Below are 17,710 nucleotides of genomic sequence, written 5' to 3'. Positions count from 1 at the left end.
TCTTAGAGTTTTTGGTTGCTTGGCATATGCACATGTTCCAAAGGAGAGGCAAAAAAGTTGGAGAATAAGGTTGTGAAATATATCTTCATCGGATATAATTATGGTGTGAAATTATACAAGTCTTGGGATCCTAATGCCATGGGGGCTTCACTGGCTAGGAAATATTGTATCACGTGCATTCATATTGGGGGTTTTAATATCCCAAAAATAGAAAATAATATATTGCCTATCTGGTGAAAATAGGGGTTTTTAATTCATGATATGATAAAATACAATATCTAGTGAAAATAGTGGAGTTTTTTAATTCAGGATGTGTATTGGAAGGGGGTGACAAAAGGGAGTTTAGGGTAATATTTTAAAAAAATAGGGGGATTCTTTAGTATGCCATGAACACACATGATATAACCCAGGTTCAGTAATTGAAGCCCATGTGCCTAATGCATAGAAGGTAACACATAGTAGAAGTGTTATTTTTAGAGAAATTAAACCTCCTTTTGTTACATTGTTTCTAGAATAGACTAAAAAGGAAGAAGTGATTCAATTTACTTCTATGCTTGAAAAAGTTGAATTGAGACCCCTAGATAAGAAATAAGTTGAGGAGAGCTCATCTAAGTCTAAATCTTTAGAAGAAAAGGAAGAACATCCAACTCAACTTGTTCGAAGGTCTAAAAGACATAGACAACCACCTAAAAGGTATTCACTTGATGATTGGAGATGTATTTTTTCTTTGAATATAGATGTGGATGAACCCAGATAGGTATGTGTAGACACCTAAAATTGTCCTGTCTAATTAAATAAATATTTTATTTATTTAATTATTTAAGCCTAATTCTTCTATTAATTAAATGAATTCTTATTTATTTAATTAATTCATTAATCCTCTTCTAAGCCTTTCCTCATTTAAATAAATACTTTTATTTATTTAAATTATTCTTTTCCTAAATTAAATAAATATTTTATTTATTTAATTGATCCCACTTCCTCCATTAATTAAATAAATATTTATTTATTTAATTAATTCATTAGCCTTTTCTAACCATGACACATGTCATTCATCTCTTAATTCTTCTCTTACCTACCCCCTTTATCATTTCATTATTTCCTCTACCCACCCTTTAATCCTAGCCGACCATTTATCTTTACACCTCTCAATCTTATTCTTCCATTTCTTACAGTTTTCTCTATATAAGAGGATATTCTCCTTCATTATCAATCCTAATTGTCTAATCACCTAATCGATCTTATGCAATCAATCCTTCTTACGATCAAGCTATAAACCACATTTCCATTCTTTGTTGAGCTATTGTGCACAAATAAATCTGAGAGAAAATATATCAAACAAGATCAATGGAGATAGGAAGAAATGGAGATTGAAACCCTACTAGACATGTGAATGGTAATCTTCTTTATTTTGTTTATTTGCATGATCTTAGGTATCTCTATTGGTATTGGTGAATGTTTCATTGTAGGACCTAGATTTTTTGTGGTTGGATCTTTATGCTTTTATAATAGTTTATCATCACTTTTCACCATATACAGTATGAATGATGCAAAATCTTGAAAGATTGATATGGAAAAAGAAATGATAGCTTTGAAAAATAATGATATATGAGATCTTATACCATTTCCTTAAGGATGTAAACTTGTTAATTGTATATGGGTGTTCAAGAAAAATATTGGTTTAAATGGAGGTATTGAAAAGTATAAAGCAAGGTTAGTTGTGAAAGGATACTCTCAGGTTGAGGGTGTTGATTATGGTAAGATATTTTCTCTTGTTGCATAAATGATATCCATTAGATTTCTAATTTTTTAGAGGTTGAGAAAATAGATGTGAAAATCACTTTGCTTCATGGTGATTTGGAGGAGGATATTTATATGACACAACCAGAGCACTATATGGTAATAGGTAAAATTAATTTGGTTTGTAAATTGAAGAAATATTTGTATGGCCTCAAAAAAAGTCCTAGAATGTGGCACCAAAAATTTGATACATATGCATGCGTTGAGTTTGGGATTTGAGCATTCTAAATCAGATCATTAGGTTTATTATAAATCTAATGGTGATTATTTCTTGTACATTGCATTATATGTTGACGATATGTTATTCATTGGTAAAGGGAAATGTATGATTTTAAAATTGAAGTATCAACTTGCTGCTAAGTTTGAAATGAAAGATCTTGGTGTAGGGAAACACATTCATGGGATGAAAATTAGAAGAGATAGAATGAACAAAAGCTTTGGCTAGGCCAAAGTAAGTATGTGAATTTAGTTTTACAAAGGTTTAACATGTAGGATTGTAGACCATTATGTGTTCGCTTTACTATTGGAAGAAAGTTACCTGTATTAAATTGTCCTACATCTCCATTAGAGATGGAAGACATGAGTAGAGTGCCTTATCAGAGTGTAGTTGGAATTTTGATGTATGCTATGGTCTGTACTAGACCAGATATTTCCCAAGAAGTGGGAGTTCTTTCTAGACACATGTCTAAACTTGGTAGAGTTCATTGGGATGCAATTAAAAGACTCTTTAGATATTTTAAGGGAACCTTAGAGTATTCTTTGTGTTATATCATGGTAATTTGGTAGGAGATAAGATTTCCCTTGATATTCATGGTTATGTGGATTCAAATTGGATAGGTGATATTGATAGTAGAAGATACACCAGTGCTTATGTGTTTAATTTATTTGGTGGGGAAACTAGTTGGATGATTAAGTGATAGGCCGTGGTTGCTTTGTCCACTAGTGAAGCTGAGTATTGGGCAACTAGTCATGTTTGTAAAGAAAACATTTGGCTTAAGAGTCTGTGTTCAGATATTGGAATAAAACACGATGCAATGACAATTTATTGTGAAAATTTAAGTATGATTTTCCTAGCCAAGAACCCAACATTCCATGCTAGGACCAAACACATTGATGTTCAATATCGTTTTGTTAGAGATATGGTTGAGGATGGTAGGGTGAATCTAGTTAAGGTGGATAATTTGATGAATCTTGTAGATTATTTAGCTAAGGTTGAGGGTACAAAAAATATATTTGAATGGATGAGATATCCCCTTTTAAAGATTAGGGATAATAAATAAAACTCCAATGGTTAGAGGTCCGAAATTTGAAAAGTCAGTAATGTTTATGGTAAAAATGGAAACAAATATATTGAAAGACTAAATGAATTCAACCACAAAATCCTAGCCTAATAACAACAAAGATCCACCATAACATATGAAGATTACCTTAGGACAATGTAAATCAATGAAATCACAAAGATTATACCATCACATGTCCAATAGGGTTTGGATTATACTATTTTATGTGTGCACAAGAGCTCAAAAAAGAACGGAAATGTGGTTGATAGTTTGATTGCATGTGAAAGTTCGAAAGCGTAGTTGGGGTTGATAATGAAGGAAGAATATTCTTATATAGAATTTACTTTTGTCACCAGTCATGTGATGTGAGCATCCTGAGTCAATGATCCACTCATCTTTCACTTCAACTTTCGCTGCCAAGGCCTGTTCTACCGGTTGTACTGCAGGTGTCGGTTGATCTTCTGTTATAGCAACAAAAACCCATCCATTGTTTGCTGGATCCTCATTAGAATCATCAGTCACTCCTTCATCAGCAACATAACAAGATTTGTCCTTATTTTTCTTGAATCTATATTTCTGATATTCAGGATTAGGCTTGTATGTTCTTCTAGCTTCTTCTCTTAACCTAGTATGTCTATCAAGGCATCTTGAAGCCATATGACCAATCTTATTATAGTTAAAACATTTAAAGGGTGCTTTACCTTCATACTTACTTCCAACTGGACCTTTAGACATTTTTCTTGCAAATAGTGCTTCAAGTTCTTCATTTTCTCTCCTAGTTTCTTCAAGTTCTCTTGCATAAAAGGCTTTCCAATCAGATTTGTCAAATGATGATGCAGATGATGTTGATGCTTTGAAAGCTAGATCTATCTTTATAGTAGTAACAAGACCAAATTCTTTAATTTCAAAGGCTGGTATTTTTCCAATCAGTGTATCCCTAGTTACTAATGTGTTAGGCATTGTTCTAAGTTCATTTATAGTAGTAACCTTCATTCTATATGCCGGTGGAAAACCTCTTAAAACTTTTGAAACAATTTCATCTTCACTTAAGGTTCCTCCACAACATTTAATACCTAAAACAATTTCATTTACTCTTTCCATAAAAGCAGAAATTCTTTCATCTTCTTCCATTTTCAGACTTTCATACCTGACCTAGAAGCTTTCAAGTTTTGCAATTTTGACTATGGAATCTCCTTCGTTCAGTGTTTCCAAATGATCCCATATAGCTTTAGCAGTAGATCTGTTTGATAGTCCCATGATTTTTTGATCTAATAATGCGCTCAAAAGTGCTTCTCTTGCCTTGCAATCATTTTCTTCATCTTTAGTCAAATTTGGAGGATTTGGTTGAGTTGTTGTAGGAGCAGTATATCCATTTTTTGTAACTTCCTAGATATCCTTTCCAATACAGTTCAGATGTGTCTCCATTCTGATTTTCCATATTCCATAGTTATTTCCATCAAGTTTGGGACTATCCTTCCTGAAATAGTTGCTAGACATTGGATCTCCTCAAGCTGTTAAGCTTCTGCAAAAAGAGGACTTAGCTCTGATACCAATTGTTAGGTCCCGAGGACAACTGAGAGGGGGGGGGGTGAATCAGTTGTCTTAAATATTAAACCAAAATCCACTTAAACAAATTACTGTTTAATACCAGTGAAACAATCTGTGATACCAGTGGAACAAATTAACTGATAGATGTAATACCGGTAAAGAATAATGCATGAAACTAATAGACAAAATCATCCACAACACATAACACCTATATTTGTACATGGAAACCCTATAAGGGGAAAAACCATGGTGGGAAACCTTACCCACAATCAGATGATACTACTGCAGATAGTAAGTGTACATAAATGGGGTCTGCACATGCAGAAAGGCCAACTGCCTAGAGCTCACTGCTCAAACACAAATGGGAGTCACACTGACTACAATTGGATGGTTAAATCCAATAAGAATGTACTACCTAAAGTAGCATCTTCATATGCTGGATTCAGTACTGGTGTAATGCTGATATGCTTTCACAAAACCCTAGCTTTACCTTCAAATGATGTCTTCATGTATAGCTCTGCTAAATCTCGCATATACCTTCACATACAACCTTCTTCGCATTCCTCATTCGATCTTATATTTAAGATCTTACATTTATACCATAACTTAAGACCAATTATAGTAGGTCAGCTCTACAAGATATTACAATAAAATCATTTTACAACAAATACAATATCTGATGCAATAACTGATTGAATATGTCAGCTTAATGCATTTACAACATTAATTAATTACTTCGATAGCGTGCCATGCTGATCTGGAAGAGTTAAACCTGTCGATGTAACCCTAGATAACTCTGGACCTATTTGTCGGTACAAGCAAATATGCAAGTGTGAATATACCAATGATTATTACTTCAAAACAAGGTGTTCCCATGATGTCTTCGACATTACCAGGTGTCTTCCATGTCATTCCAAGTTCCGGTGATGATTACATCCTGCCGGTGAACCATGTACCAGTAACTGTGCAATAGTTACTTGTTTGCCAGTGAATGCTACTAGATCACCAAAGTGCTAGTGTTTTAGTAGGTGTTGACATCAATGACAAAACCATACCAAAATACCAACAGGGTGCCATTGAAGTGATTTTCACCATTGGACAAGTTTATTTCTCTTTAATTTTTTAAAATTTTTTTTGTTTTTTTTTTTTTTCAATTTTTTTGTACTTTTGAATTAGGATATTCTTAAGAGCTATGTGTAAAACTTGTGAAGGTGCATTTTGCTGATAGTATCCTCCAAAGGTTCACCCTCTGGTGTTGAAAGCTAGTATGCACCAGATCCATAGACTGCTATGATGACATAAGGACCAAGCCAATTTGGTTTGAACTTGCCCTTCTCTCTGTCTTGTTGATTTTTAGGATTTTCTTCGAGAACTAAGTCACCCACCTTGAATGTGTGAGGCTTCATCTTATGATGGTAATTCCATTGTTCCTTGACTGAATGATATGTTTCTCCCTTGATTGTCTTCCTTGATGAAGGAGCTGAGATAGAATTACTAGCTTGTGGACTACGTAGGCCCATATGCGTGTCACCTAAAGAAGTTTGGGCATCCTTGATAACAAAGTCTCTCAAGGAAGCTCCATTAAAGGTCCATGCTGTATCACCAAAAGGGAATGGATGTGTGAAACAAGTGGATGAATCATGAAGGCTTATGATTGTGAAAATAAGTGAAAGTAGGATAGCATGATGGAGACTTAGGATCAACAAGTATTCTTTTTGGCTTGAAATTGTAGAACTTTTGCCCCCAGTTATTTTGGTATTAGGGGAGATCAACTCTTGTTATTTTTCTTCTGTAGGATTTTTATCCTTGACCTTGATTTTTTCAGAGTCCAATAGTTTTGTATTTTGATTTGGACTAAAGGCCTTTTCTTTATTTTTGACTTTTAGATTTTTCTTTTCAAAGCTTGATTTTTGATCCCCAATTAGTAAGGGCTTTTTCAGTTCTTGTTGATCCAAATATTCTAGTCCTCATATCCTTGGACAAGTCATAGCATTACTAAGAGACAATCCACAAACAACAAAGAAAAATAGGTGACGATACCCCATCCTCACCTTTCTAGTTAAAGACATCTTGGAGATAAAATCTCTAGTTAGGGACATCCTAAAAAAGCTAAAAGACATGTCACCAGAAAGATAAAATCAAAATAAAACCAAGATTTGACACCAATATCCACTATAGTCCTTAAGTAGGTGTCTCTTGTCACTTGTATAAGTCTATTTGATTGTGGTCACAATGTTTTTCTTTCACAAAAGGATAGATAGCATTGAATCATAATGTTGTCTGACTTTGTTGAAAGATTTGATTTTTTGAAGCCCGTTGCTACTACTGTGTCTTATCTGAAACTGAATGAATCCATGAAACTAATACTTTATTGCGGAGAAGATGAAACTTAATTGCGGATTGGCGATGAAAGTTTTTCTTTATTGTGGATTGTGCACAGATAGGCTGGAGAAAATCAAAAGAAATTGTACTCCTCGAAACATGTGATGCTCTTAGTTCCACACCCATCACTAGACATAGGATTTTACATTAGCCACAGATAGGAGCTGATTTATTATGGATGGAAAGGGGAAAAAAAGAATGTTTATTATGAATGGCTAACCAATCTTAGGTAGATCAATAACAAGCCATGATGAGAATGGGTAAGTTTATTATGGATGGATAGGTTGTGAGTATGTGCAAAGTGAAGGATTAGATGGAATCCTGAAGGAGGGAGGAGCAATGTTGTGATGACATAGGGACCAAACCAATTTGGTTTGAACTTTCCCTTCTCTCTGTCTTGCTCATTTTTAAGTTTTACTCTGAGAACTAAGTCACCCACCTCGAATGTCTGAGGCTTCATCTTATGATGGTAACTGGATTGTTCCTTGACTGAGTGATATATTTCTCCCTTGATTGTCTTCCTTGATGAAGGAGCTGAGATAGAATTACTAGTGTGTGGAATATGTAGGCCCATATGCATGTCACCTAAATAATTTTGGGCATCCTTGATAAAAAAGTCCCTTGAGGAAGCTCCATTAAAGGTCCATGATGTATCGCTAGAAGGGAATGGATGTGTGAAACAAGTGGATGAGCTATTAAGGCCTTTGATTGTGAAAAAAGTGAAAGTAGGATAGCACATGATGGAGAGTTAGGATCAACAAGTATTCTTTTTGACTTGAAATTGTAGAACTTTTGCCCCCAGTTATTTTGGTATTAGGGGAGATCAACACTTGTTCTTTTTCTTTCGTAGGATTTTTATCCTTGACCTTGTTTTTTTCAGAGTCCAGTAGTTTTGTATTTTGATTTCGACTAAAGGTCTTTTCTTTATTTTTGACTTTTAGATTTTTCTTTTCAAAGCTTTATTTTTGACCCCCAATTAGTAAGGGCTTTTCCAATTCTTGTTGATCCAAATATTCCAGTCCTCATATCCTTGGACAAGTCATAGCATTAGTAAGAGACAATCCACAAACAACAAAGAAAAATAGGTGACGATACCCCATCCTCACCTTTCTAGTTAAAGACATCCTGGAGATAAAATCTCTAGTCAGGGACATCCTGGAAAAGCTAAAAGACATGTCACCAGAAAGATAAAATCAAAAGAAAACCAAGATTTGACACGAACATCCATTGTAGTCCTCAAGTAGGTGTCTCTTGTCACTTGTATACTTCTATTTGATTGTGGTCACAATGTTTTCATTCACAAAAGGATAGATAGCACTGAACCATAATGTTGTCTGAGTCTATTGAAAAATTTGATTTGTTGAAGCCCATTGCTGCTGTTGTGTCTTATCTAAAACTGACTGAATCCATGAAACTAATACTTTATTGTGGAGAAGATGGAACTTTATTATGGATTGGCGATGCAAGTGTTGCTTTATTATGGATTGTGCACGGATAGACTGTAGAAAATTGGAAGAAACTGTACTCCTCAAAATATGTGATGCTCTTAGTTCCACACCCATCACTAGAGGTAGGATTTTGCCTTAGCCACAGATAGGAGCTGATTTATTATGGATGCAAAGGTGTGAAAAGGAATGTTTATTATGAATGGCTAACCAATCTTAGGTAGATCAATAACAAGCCATGATGAGAATGGGTAAGTTTATTATGTATGGATAGGTTGTGAGTATGTGCAAAGTGAAGGATGAGATGGAATCTCGAAGGAGGGAGGAGCAATGTCTCTACACATGGTGCCAGTAACCTGGTTTTCACCACGGTACTTGTCCAAGGCACCATCGAGGTTATTTTTACCATTAGACGAATTTATTTCTCTTTACTTTTTTTTTTTTGTACTTTTGAATTAGGATATTCTGAAGAGCCATGTGAAAAACCTACGAAGGTGCATTTTTATGATAGTATCCTCCAAAGGTTCACCCTCTGTTGTTGAAAGTAGGTATGCACTGGATCCATAGACTGCTGTGTTGACATAAGGACCAAGCCAATTTGGTTTGAACTTGCCCTTCTCTCTGTCTTGCTATTTTTAAGGATTTTCTCTGAGAACTAAGTCACCCACCTTGACTGTGTGAAGCTTCATCTTATGATGGTAACTACATTGTTCCTTGACTAAATGATATGTTGCTCCCTTTATTGTCTTCCTTGATGATGGAGCTGTGATAGAATTACTAGCGTGTGGACTACGTAGGCCCATATGCATGTCACCTAAAGAAGTTTGGGCATCCCTGATAACAAAGTCCCTCGAGGAAGCTCCATTAAAGGTCCATGATGTATCACTAGAAGGGAATGGATGTGTGAAACAAGTGGATGAGTTATGAAGGCTTATGATTGTGAAAATAAGTGAAAGTAGGATAGCATGATGGAGACTTAGGATCAACAAGTATTCTTTTTGGCTTGAAATTGTAGAACTTTTGCCCCCAGTTATTTTGGTATTAGGGGAGATCAACTCTTGTTATTTTTCTTTTGTAGGATTTTTATCCTTGACCTTGATTTTTTCAGAGTCTAATAGTTTTGTATTTTGATTTGGACTAAAGGCCTTTTCTTTATTTTTCAATTTTAGACTTTTCTTTTCAAAGCTTGATTTTTGATCTCCAATTAGTAAGGGCTTTTCCAATTCTTGTTGATTGAAATATTATATTGATCTTGCTTGATATATTTTCTCTCAGATTTTATGTCTGCACAAGAGCTCAACAAAGAACGAAAATGTGGTTGATAGTTTGATCACATGTGAAAGTTCGAAAGCATCATTGGGGTTGATAATGAAGGAAGAATCTCCTTATATAGAAGACACTACAAGAAATGGAGGGATAAGATTAAGAGGTGTAAAAGATAAATGGTCGGATATGATTAGAGGGTAGGTAGAGGAAATAAGAAAATAATGAGAGGGTAGGTAGTGTAGGAATTAAGAGATGAATGGCATGTGTCATAGGTCTAAAAGACTAATGAATTAATTAAATAAATAAAGATTTATTTAATTAATAGAGGAAGTGGGATCAATTAAATAAATAAAAGTATTTATTTAATTTAGGAAAAGGGTAATTTAAATTAAAAAAAAGTATTTATTTAAATGAGAAATAAGGCTAGAAGAGGATAAATGAATTAATTAAATAAATAAAGATTTATTTAATTAATAGAAGAATTAGGCTAAAATAATTAAATAAATAAAAATATTTATTTAATTAGATAGGAAAATTTTAGGTGTCTACATTTTTCCCCTCTTTGAGACAATGCAGCTTGTCGCATTGTTTCAAAGAAGATAAGATGAGCTGATACAAAGTTGCCCCAAGATGGGAATGATATGCCCCTTCGAGAGATTGGATGAAAATGTCTAAAAAGATCGTAGACAATCTCTCGATAAGAAAGAAAGGCTAGAATGGACTGATAAGATATGATAGAGTGATAGAGTCACGGGATAAAGAAGACTAACTCGGGAGAATAGGGCTAGGGTAGTCTATAAGATAGACTATGAGGGAAAATATGCTCATTGTCACCCACACATCTAAGAGATTAGAGTGTAGAGAAATCAGTCAATAGCGATGGAATTGGTGCATAGATTCGAGCGTGTTTGTCGATATCAGAGGCCAACAAATGTAGGAGAGCCAGTAAGTACCACAAAACCTCCTTGTACTTTTTTGCATTAATTGTTGTCATAAATGCATGTTAGGTAGGATAATAAATGCACTTTAGGTATATTAAAAAAATGTCAAGTGGGGTAAAAATGATAAGGCGCGTCTATGTTGGTGCCAGGCACATCTGGGTAGGATAGGTGCATTTGCATTTGTGCTAGGCATGTTTACGATTGTGATAGCGTATGTGTTCAATGCGAGCACGTCTGTGTATTTCAGGCACATTTGTGCAGAATAGGCACATTTGTGAAGTATGTAAATGTGTTTGCATCATGAATGTGCGTTTATGTCTTCAAGGTCAAATCGACAGTTCTATGATAAACATACGTTGTCGATTGGATAAGCTGCTGAGAGGATACACTCAAATAGGTCCTCTAGGGAAGACTAGGATAGCAGATAGGGCTAGGATTGACAATTCTGTGATAGAACATACATTGCCAATCAAGAAACTACTCAAGAGGATACACTCAAGGAGAGGCCCTAGAATAGGATAGAGCGAGGCACTTTGTGATGAACAAGGATTATGAAAGAAATTGACAATTCTATGATAGAACATACATTGTCAACTGGATTAGGCTGGAATTGACAATTCTGTGATAGAACGTAGGTGCCCTAAAAGATAGGATCAAAGTAGCACTTTGTGATGAACATGGAATGCCACTAGGATAGAAAGCAATACTTTGTGATGAACAAGGAGTACCACTAGGATAGAGTGCCATATGATAGATATAAGCACTAGGATAAAAAGCAACACTTTGTGATGAACAGGGAGTGTCACTAGGATAGAAAGAAACACTTTGTGATGAACAGGGAATGCCACTAGGATTGACACAGTTGATTTGCTTGATTGTAGGAGGACCTACCGATGCCGAAGTAATGGGAGAGATTCCCTTCGACTTAGAGTTTGCGAGCAGAGCTGACATTCGAGGATAGAGTAGTAGTTCAGGTCATGGGACTGTGATATATTTTGTATGTGCCTGAGTTTTAGGTGAACATGGGATTACTGACTGCATTAGCTGAGAGATGGCAGTCAGAGACATACACATTTCATTTGCCAATGGGTGAGATGACAGTCACCTTAGAGGATGTGTACAGGATACTGAGGATACCGATCGATGGGGAGTTAGTTCCTTACGATCGAGAGGGAGATAGGGATGCACTAAGATGAGTGTTTCAGGATCTAGGACTGGAGATGAGGGTAGGACATGTGGCTTGAGACACCATGACAAGGACAAGATTGGCATTACCAACGGTGCTGGTAGGATTGATCAGTGGGTTCCTCTCTCTGGATAGGGCGATACGAGGGTTGGCTGTGGGATGGGGGAGGACTCTGGAGACATTGGTGACTAAGCACACCAGGTTTGCATGGGGGCCATATCTGCTGGAAAACTTGTTTTATGAGCTGCATCAATTTGTGTATCACAGATCAGCAGTGTTGGGATGCAGAGTGACACTGTTGCAGGTATGGGCATATGAGCATTTGCTGGTTACATGTCCGATACACTTTAGAGGCAGCGGACATGGGCGCAACTATGTACATTTATATGATATGATTATGTCACAGCCACAGATTGGGATACTGGAGTATTGGCACAGGGTTATCGATGAGATAGACAATGTGATATGAAGGCCTTACTTAGACTGTAAGGAGTGGGAGGATGATGTAGTGGAGCTGCCATATGTATTCCTGAGAAGGTAACTGATAGGGAGGACACCATATGTGATTGAGAGGTAGTTGATAGATAGAGTGTGTAGGCAGTTTGGCAGGATACACCATATGCCACGGGGTTCAGGGATGTATGCATAGACAGTAAGGGATCAGGTGCATTTGGGGCCATTTCTTTCTTATGATCAGGCTGTGACACAGGTGGTAGAGATGGTTCCCATGCCTTGGGATATATGGGCAGATATAGAGGATGTAGAGTACACTGCATATTAGGGAGATCATCCATTTCCACGACTGATGGATCCAGGGGAGCCAATAGAGGGAGACGATGGAGGTGATGGAGATGATAGTGGGGATGGTGGAGGCAGGGGCCGATGATGGAGATGGGGTGCAATGGCAGAGAGGAGAGTGGCTCCGAGGAGAGAGGGCAGAGAGGAGAGACAAGCTCAACAGGCTCATGTAGTGCGGGGTAGAGGTGGATTTCTGTTACATGTGCCAGCAGCACAAGTTCTGAGACAGATACAGGGATGAGGATAGGAACATGAGAAGCCACAGGGATAGGGTGAGGGGAGAGAGGAGGATGAGCTACTATCCTTGAGGGAGATTTGCCAGTGACAGGCAGATGAGATCCATGATCTGGAGAGGGAGACAACTAGGCTCAAGAGACAACTGAGGGACACTGAGTGGGAGAGGGATCAGGCTATTCAGTGCTATACAAAGGATGAGACAACACTGAGGGCAGGGAGGCAGGCAACAGAGGACACAGGGTCTAGATACACCTATGTTCTGCGTGCAAGGGAGGAGATAGCCTACTGGCGAGACCTATATTATGGAGTGGTGCCACTAGATCATCGGGCTAGGAGCTTCCAGAGACCATCGTGGACTACGATGACCACTGGAGGGAGATACAGAAGACAAACATCTAGCGGTGGGGTCATGGGTCCTCCACCACCACCAGATAGAGGGGGCGGGAGAGATGATCCTGGGACGGGTCCTTTCAGGGCTCAGACTCCATCGAGACCAACCGGCTCCGAGGGAGGGAGTTCATCATAGCCTTAGAGGGCTCCCTATGTATCAGTTTTTGTACCATTTTTGTATGATTATGTAGACACCTTCGGGTGATTTTTTAGCCATATGTATTTTGACATCATTGTATCATGACACTTATGATTTTGATATTATATATGAGATGATTCATCCTTGCGACATCTATATGCATGTGTACCTATGCGATATATGTTTCTATGTGATGTTTATGATATGGATGTAAATATGTATATGATGAAATGCAATATATTTTTATTCTTTTTTGGATTTTATATGTTATGTATATGCGAATATATGAAATGCAAATGAATATGATGAGAATGTAGAATGTGCTAACATGTGTTGTGTGCAGGATGTGATGCAATTGTGATATCTATATGTATGTATGAAATGCTTAATATGTGGTAATGCAGGTGCAACTACATGAAATGAAAATATTTTTGGTGTGTCATTATACTTAGTCATGTGATAGTAGGCTACATGGACTCGGGAAGGACGATGGAGGTCAATCAAGAAAGGGGGATGGAAGATAGAAGATATGAAAGTGAAAGAGCTTCTTGTACGTTATCATCATTGAGCTTTATTATGGAAAGTAGGTTATGACAATCCAGACATAGGTTCGATCCAGAAAATCATTGTACCCATTTGCATGGAGATCAGATAGTCACAAACAAGGAATGCCCCATTTCATACTAGACTCTTTGTGTCCTCATATCCTTGGACAAGTCATAGCATTACTAAGAGACAATCCATAGACAACAAAAGAAAAAATAGGTGATGATACCCCATTGTTGTCTTTCTAGTCAAAGACATCCTGGAGATAGAATCTCTAGTCAGAGATATCCCAGAAAAGCTAAAAGACATGTCACCAAAAGATAAAATCAAATGAAAACTAAGAATCGACACCAACATCTATTGTAGTCCTCAAGTTTAGTGTCTCTTGTCACTTGTATAAGTCTATTTGATTGTGGTCACAATGTTTACTTTCACAAAAGGATAGATAGCACTGAACCATAATGTTGTCTGAGTTTGTTGGAAGATTTGATTTGTTGAAGCCTATTGTTGCTACTGTGTCTCATCTGAAATTGACTAAATCCATGCAACTAATACTTTATTGCGGAGAAGACAAAAATTTATTGCGGATTGGCGATGCAAATGTTGCTTTATTGTAGATTGTGCGTGGATAAACTAAAGAAAACTGGAAGAAACTGTACTCCTCAAAACGTGTGATGCTCTTAGTTCCACACCCATCACTAGACATAGGATTTTCCTTAGCCACAGATAGGAGCTGATTTATTATGGATGGATAGGCTGTGAGTGTGTGCAAAGTGAAGGATGAAATGGAATCCTGAAGGAGGAAGGAGCAATGTCTCTACACATGGCGCTGGTGACCTGGTTTTCACCATGGTACTTGCCCAGGGTGCCACCGAAGTGGTTTTCATTATTGGACAAAATTTTTTCTCTTTACCTTTTATTTTTTAATTTTTAAAATTTTTTGTGTCATAAGGCGCCTGTTTGCTAGGTTTTCACCAAGTAACAATTTTTTATTTTTATGATTTTTTTGTCTTTTTGAATTTTTTTGTATTTTTGAAATTTTTGATTTTTTTTTGTATTTTTTAATTTTTTTAATTTTTTTGTATTTTTGAAATAGGATACTTTGAAGAGCTATGTGTAAAACCTATGAAGGTGCATGCTATTGATAGGATCCTCAAAAGGTTTGCCATCTGGAGTTGAGAGCTGATATGCACCGGATCCATAGGCTGCTGTAATGATGTAAGGACCAAGCCAATTTGGTTCGAATTTGCCCTTCTTCTCTCTCTCTTGCTGATTTTTAGGATTTTCTTTGAGAACTAAGTCACCTACCTCAAATGTGTGAGGATTTACCTTGTGATTGTAGTTGCGACTCATTCATTGTTGATAAGCCTTGAGATGATTAAAAGCAGTTTGTCTTCATTCATCCAATAGTTCTCATTCTTGCAAGTGAGAGACCCTGTAATCTTCATCATTGATAATGTTTTGCAAAGAGACTCATCAAGATGGTAACTCAATCTCAACAGGCAAGATAGCTTCAGCACCATAGACAAGTGAATAAGGTGTGGCTCCTGTAGGTGTGCGAACACTTGTGTGATAAGCCCAAAGTGCGGGATTAAGTTGGACATGCCAATTGCGGCCAGCGTCATTGACTGCCTTTTTTAGGATTTTAAGAATGGTTTTATTATACACCTTAGCTTGACCCTTAAACTGGGGGTAATAGGGTGTGGAGAAATGATGGGTAATATGGAAGCAATCACAAAGTTCATGAACATCTTGATTTTTGAATGGACGCCCATTGTCAGTGATGATGAAAAGAGGAATACTGTATCAGCAAATGATATAGTTAAGAATAAATGTAGCAATCTATTTTATAGTGACTTGTGTAAGAGGCACAACTTCAATCCATTTTATGAAATACTCTGTGGCAGTAATAATGAATTTGTGGCCATTGGAGGAAGGAGGGTGAATCTTGCCTATGAGATCGAGTCCCCACTAAAAAAAGGGCCAAGGAGTCTTAATCGGTTGAAGTTCTTATGCTAGCACATGAATAAGGTCTCCATGAATTTGACATTGCTTACATTTCTTAACAAACTGATATGAGTATTTTTCCATATTGGGCCAGTAATATCCAGTCTTGATGAGTGTTTTGGCTAAGGTAGGACCACTAGAATGTGGACCACATATCCCTTCATGAACTTTGCATAACACAATCTGAGCCTCATCCCTTTCTAAAAATCTAAGAAGAGTGCCATCCAAACCTCGACGGTATAGGATATCAGCTAAAATGATGAATCGAGAAGATTGGCAAATGAAAGTGCGAGGTTGGTTGTTGGATAAGTCAGGAGGAAGGGTATTATTACAAATGTATGTGAAAATGGAACTGTATAACTAGGAATTAGGACCAACGAAACATATCATCTCAGTAGGAGTGATCTCATACAAGGGAACCAAAAGGTTATCCACCAACAACTCATAGTGGGTTTCATTCTGTAGTAGATTGATCAGTGAGGCAATAGTAGCCATGGCATCTGTGGCTCAATTCTACTCTCTTGGTATTTTCTCATAGGTTAACTTTATGAAATGTTGCTTCAGGTCATCCACCATATTTTTGTAAGGCATTAATTTTTCATCCTTTGTTTGGTAGTCATCAGTTGCTTGACAAATTACAAGTTGAGAGTCCCCAAAAACATGAAGTTCCTGGATCTTCCACTGAACTGCAATCTGTAATCCAATTGTTAATGCCTCATATTCTGCTATGTTATTAGTGCAAGGAAATGATAATTGATATGATTTTGGAATGAAGTCCCCTTGAGACATGATGAAGAGGATGCCAACGCCTGCACCATGCTATGTGTGTGAGCCGTCAAAGTACAGTTGCCAAGGCTTCATGTGTGATACCGTCAAGATGGATTCATTTGGAAATTCTGAAGTTAGAGGAGCATCATCTATCATGGGAGCATCTGCTAACTGATCTATGATAGCTTGTCCTTTTATTTCTTTTCTGTCTACATATTCAATGTCGAATTCACTCAAGAGCATCACCCATTTGGCTAGTCGACAAGTAAGCGTCGCTTTATTGAGAAGGTACTTCAATGGATCGATCCTTGCGACCAGCTTAGTTTTATGAGTTAGCATGTAGTATCGTAATTTCTATGAAGCAAAGACCACATCGAGACGCACACGCTCAATTGGTGTGTAGTTTAGCTCATAGCCTACCAAAGTATGACTGATGTAGTAGACTGCCTTTTCTTTGCCCTCAACATCTTGTTGCACTAAGAGTACCCCTAGTGTTGTTGATGTAGCTGATATGTAGAGTAATAGGGGTTGTCCTGGAACTAGTGGCATCAAGACTGGTGGATTCAGATGATAATCTTTGAGTAAGCCTGTTGATAGTTATCATCCCATTTGAATTTGATGTTTTTGTGTAGCAAGTTCTGAAAAGGATGACATTTATTTGCAAGTTGTGCTATGAATCTTCATATGGACTAGAGTCTTCCTTGCAAAGATCGAAGTTGACTGATATTTCATGGTGGTGGCATCTCTAGGATCACCTTGACTTTTGTTGGATTGGCTTGAATTCCTCTTTTTGAGACAATGAATCCCAGGAGCTTCTTGGAGGTTACTCCAAAGACACATTTCTTGGGGTTTAATCTTACTTTGTATTTTTCTAACCAATCAAAAATGACTGAAAGTATGTCCAAATGTGTATCTCTATCTATTGATTTTCCCAAGAGGTCATCAATATGTCTTCTACAGTTACGTGCATGAGATCA

The sequence above is a fragment of the Cryptomeria japonica genome, chromosome 5, assembly GCF_030272615.1.
Source record: "Cryptomeria japonica chromosome 5, Sugi_1.0, whole genome shotgun sequence".
Taxonomy (NCBI): domain Eukaryota; kingdom Viridiplantae; phylum Streptophyta; class Pinopsida; order Cupressales; family Cupressaceae; genus Cryptomeria; species Cryptomeria japonica.
Note: the sequence above shows the minus strand (reverse complement) of the source record.